The 5,164-nt window shown below is 45.0% G+C and overlaps 1 long non-coding RNA gene across 1 annotated transcript; it reads left to right on the forward strand.

Moving 5' to 3' along the window:
• Positions 1-2,701: 2,701 nt before the first annotated feature.
• Positions 2,702-3,901, forward strand: LOC101418987 (uncharacterized). The gene is made up of 3 exons (XR_009183316.2): positions 2,702-2,863; positions 3,000-3,158; positions 3,725-3,901. It is a non-coding gene; the product is annotated as an uncharacterized lncRNA (long non-coding RNA).
• The last annotated feature ends 1,263 nt before the right edge of the window (positions 3,902-5,164 follow it).

Consider the following 5,164-nt stretch of genomic DNA (forward strand, 5'->3'; position numbering starts at 1 on the left):
AGATCTTGTTTTTGTTTTTGTTTTTGTCTTTTTTTAGTATTACATTTAAAAAATATGAGGTCCCCATATACCCCCCATCCCCTCACCCCACTCCTCCCCCCCATAGCAACAATCTCTTCCATCATCATGAGACATTCATTACATTTGGTGAATACATCCCTGAGCACCACTATACCTCATGGTCAATGGTCCACATCATAGCCCACACTCTCCCACGTTTCATCCAGTGGGCCATGGGAGGACAAACAATGTCCGGTAACTGTCCCTGAAGCATCACCCAGGACAACTCCAAGTCCCAAAAACGCCTCCACATCTCATCTCTTCCTCCCATTCCCCACACCCAGCAGCCACCATGGCCACTTTCTCCACACCAATGCCACATTTTCTTCACTTACTAATCACAATAGTTTATGAATAGAATATCAGTAAGTCCAGTCTAATCCATATTCTATTCCTCCATCCTGTGGACCTTGGAATGGTTGTGTCCACTCCACATCTATATCAAAAGGGTGCTTAGATTCCACATGGATGCTGGATGCAATCCTCCTGCTTTCAATTGTAGGCACTCTTGGCTCAATGGTGTGGTGATTGACCTTCTTCAACTCCATGTTAGCTGAGTGGGGTAAGTCCAATAAACCAGAGTGTAGGAGCTGAAGTCTGTTGAGGCTCAGTGCCTGGCTATCATATGGTCAGTCCAGAGATTCAGATCCCCTGGGTATATATTAAACCCCCCTGCTGAGATCTTGATCTTGACCTTGAGGGCCCAGGTGGGACTCTTTCATGGGCTGAGGGGAGGCCCCAGATATTCTAAACAGGCCTCACCATTGGCCCCCACCATTAGTGGGGTAACCAATAACAGCTGGGGCCCCTCCCCTAAGCATTAGCAAGGGAAAGAAAAATTAATAGTTTAAAAGGAGACCACATAAGCCAAAACTCACTCTTTCTGCCTAGAAGAGCCTGCACCAAATCTCAGCACGTATTCCCATCCTTCTCTCCCATTTCTCAGCAAGTCTTACTTTCCCCTTCTCCCCCCATTTCCCAGTAAATTCTTTTTACAGGCCTAACTAAACTTTTGTGTTCTTAAATTCTTTTGTACAACATAGCCAAGAACCTAGAGGAATCCAACACTTCCCCAGCTTCAGACAGTCTTTTAAAAATCCCATAGAGATAGATTGTCCACAAGAGAAAGCTCTCCATCATGTGAAATAATGAGAAACGCTTAGAATGGAGCTCTTTAAGGAGCAGATAGGTCAAATAATGATACTTCTCTGGGGATGGAGCTTTTAGGAGCTCCAAACTCATTTTCCTGATTCAGGGGCTGGTAGGCTGCTGGTTTTCACAGCTGCAGGACCTGTAACACTGTTGGTTTTCAAGGTTATAGCAGATCTAGGAAGAGGGGATAGGAACAGGGCAAATGAAAATATCACAATGCTCTCACTTCTTCGTAAGTTTTAGGTGTTTTCTTGGGGAAAATAAACAACAACAAAAAACACTTCTTGTATTGTTGGAGAATTTAATTAATTCCCAAAGTTCTGAAAAGCTGATTCTGACAAGTATTTTTTAGTACTTGTCTAAAAGTACTGGATTCAATCAGTTAATATTAAGTTTAGAACTTTTGCCTTTATTTTATAGGAACATAGGCATGCAGTTTTCCTTTTATGTGTTATCCTTGTCATCTTCTGGCATCACAAAATTAGTCAATACCAGAGTCGTTTGAAAAAAGAAAGGTCACAAATGGATGAATGAGCTACAAACACGCATGATGAAAATTCAAGTGCAGCCTCTAAGTGGCTGGTCTTCTGAGTTAATTGGAAAGGATTTATTTGCTAACTCTGACCTGGAACTCAGACAGGACACGCCAAGTCAGAGGTAAAGAAGAGCAGAGTCAATGCACAGTGAAAACATGCAATGCCAGGAGGCCGCCAAAAGGTTGTCCTACAGAAAAAGCAGAAGAGTTGTAGCAAAGAACAGCTGCTTCCTGGATTTGTCTTTTCCCTCAACAGTTCTCTGCCTCTCACATCAGATACCTATACTCCTTGTGCCGTCCATAAATCTATTTCTTTAGAGTGCTTAAGAGGTATGTTCTTTGCTGCCAATTAAGTAGGAACAGTGCAGAGAGTGCCAGCAGAGTTATTTGGCCCAGGGCTCATATTCCAAAAGGACCTCAAGTTAGACTTTTGACGTTATCTACACATGAAGTTTGTGCAGTCAAGGAGAGACAAGAATGGGAGTTAAAGAAAAAAACAGCACACAACCTAAATTTGTTCCTGAAGTGCACAATGAATTGGCATTTTCTATAAATACAGAGATTATCTAGCTTTGTCTTTGTGCCAGGGCACTTCTTACAAATGTTGATTTGTTAAAAGCAAACTCTTAAAATGTTCCCGTTTCTAAACGCTGTTGGGAGGGGTGAGGTGGAAATGGTTTTCTGAATATGGAATGAGAAGAGTGGATATTCCTCGCCTGACGAGTGCACTAGGAAAGACAATTCCCTTCCATGGACTTCAGTATCTGCTGTTAAGGCAGGATTACTAAAACCAGCTCTGGTACTCCCTGAACAAGTGGGCAGCATTCGGGTCTGTCAGCAGTTACTCCTTAGACGGTGTTTCACAGCCCTTTCCTCGGGTTCCGGAAACTGCTGATAGTTGGGGGTTTTAAGACACCGCACTTCCGGCCTCGTGCACTGGGCACCACAGCGCCCCCTGCTGTAGACCGCCACCAGAGACGATATAAACAGAAGGGGGCCCCTGGCGCTCCCCTGCCACACAGTTTTCCTGCGTCATGAAGTTGAGCAGTCTCTCTGTGCTGGCTGTCATCCTCCTCCTCTACCTCCCCATGGGCCAGACTAGATTCCATCAGAAGCGTAGGTGTGGGGTGAGATGGGCCTGTGCGTGGCTGGGGTATGGGAATGTTTCCTGGGAGGCCGGGGGAAATGCTGGCGCTGATCCCTGGAAGACACACACGGTTGCCTTCACTCACCCTGTGGCATTTTTCTTCAGCCAGACCGAAACCTGGGTATTGCCCAGAGTTTACTCTTTCCTGTGCTTTCACTCTTTTACCTGCGTGTCGACGTGATAAAGGTTGCAAGGGGACGAAGAAGTGCTGTTACTACAACTGCAGACGTCAGTGTATGGAACCCTGGTGGACTTTGGGTTGAGGTGAGCGGCCCCAGGGCCTGCCTGTGTGAGCTTTGCCCCAGAGAAGTTCCCCCTTGGTGAGTTGTCTTAAAGGGAGATGAGAATTGACAAAGCCCTTGGAAATCACTGTAATTAGAGATTTTAAGTCTGCCTTGGAATTTACCTTAGGGTGAATAAAGAAAGGGGCCCATTAGGCAGGGACTCTGGCCTCCACCCCAGAGAATGCATTTCCTGGTCTTGGACATCATGCTTCTCCTTTGTATAATGGACATTTGGACAAGATTATTCCTAGCTTCTTAGGTGTTACTGAATTTTTATTATGATTATTTTCAATTGCCTTTTTTTTTTTTTTTACTGCTTATAACAACGAAGCACTTTCCCTTCATATTTAAATGGTGATATAATGCATTCTATCATAATTCCTTAGGATGACTTGCCTAGAATCCCTGACCTTAGCAGTACCTCCCTAGTGACTTTGGGAGGAGAGTACCTAGCAAGGGTCAGGCACAACCATTAGGAGGACCCACATCCATGTCCCTGCCCAGTTTGTATCTTCCTGTGTCTTTGATTCTCTTTTCTCTTCCCAGGTGGAATCCCCTTATTAAGAAGCCTGAGGCAAGACTAAGAAGACTTAGTCTTGGATCCTTGGTCTCCAGTTCTTCCACACTTTTTGTACCCTCAAGACTTTGTCAATAATTAAATGCTTAGAAACATTGTAATAGGAAACCACCACAACAAAGAAATAAACTAAAAAGACACCAGAACCTATAAGACTGCTGACTCTCTGTTGCCCTTGGTTGTTGGTTTTTTTTCCCTGATTCCTTAGGATCTGCAAAAAGGATGAGGTTACTGTTTCATATTTACTTTTCCCCACTCCCCCAATGCTTCCATCTTTGTTTTTTCTGATCAGATCCTCTCAGTATCTCCTGATGCAGATTCTCCATTCATCAGCTTACATAGGCCTTTTATAACCATGTTTTCTGTTTCTGGATTCCATGAAGAGAGACTATGTTATCCTGAGATGGGAAGCAAGGCTTTCTTGCTACATCTGCTGCCGACGGACTTTCCACCTGTTAAAGTAGTAAGATCTTGGCCTATATTTGGGACTCTGGGTTGGTAATAAAACAAAACATACCTTAGTTCTAGGTTTTTTAAAGACCTAAAGTTTATGCCTTCAAAATATATGAAAAGGAAGTCCTTTGTTTGGTCCAGCCTAGCTGCGTTGTTTTTTTTTGTTTTGTTTTGTTTTTTACAAATGAGGCAATTTATTAACCCAGCATCATTTGTTCTAATGTTCCTTTTGGCGGGCCACCTGTCCAGTGATTCTGTCCAGATTTCTCTGTCCCTGAGGCGTCAGTTTGTGACCACCGTCTTGGTCCTTTTCCACCATTTTCGTCCCCTCCAGGGGCTGGAGAACCTGTCAGGCCACACTCTTGGAGCCTTGACTGAAGTAACCGGGCATGATGCCATTTCTCTGATGTGCCCCATAGATCTTGGTCATGAAGCCAACCCCTGCACCACCCCGGAGGTACAGGCGCTGCGCTGTGGAAGCAGCTTGTGTGTAGAACCAGTTCTCATGGTAGGGAGCAAGCTCTTTATGTGTGGCCAGCCTGACGGTGTCTACCCATTTGGGAACTTTCAGCTTCCCAGACTTTTTGAGAAAGGCTGCCACAGCTCTGACAAACTCTTGCTGGTTCATGTCTTTTATAGTAACTGCACGCATAGAATTCCAAGACTCTGGTCTTTCCTAGTTCCATGAACACAGAAGGGCTCCCGCTCGTTAAAATCCAACGCAAACTCCCCAAGTCCCAGGATTCTGAGGACTCGACCAGGGCCCCGCCGCCCACCAGGCCCAGTCCCGGTTCTCAGCCTGTGCTGACAGGCCTGCCTGGGCCTGCCACTTGCACATGGTTGCTGCCTTGAGTCTTATCTTGGGTTTTGGAGGCCCAGATCTATCTAATAAAGTGGTCTTTAGACTTCCATTTAGTTACTTCATTTCGTGTGCCTCAGTCTCCCTTAGGGACCAC

The sequence above is a fragment of the Dasypus novemcinctus genome, chromosome 24 (assembly GCF_030445035.2).
Source record: "Dasypus novemcinctus isolate mDasNov1 chromosome 24, mDasNov1.1.hap2, whole genome shotgun sequence".
NCBI lineage: Eukaryota > Metazoa > Chordata > Mammalia > Cingulata > Dasypodidae > Dasypus > Dasypus novemcinctus.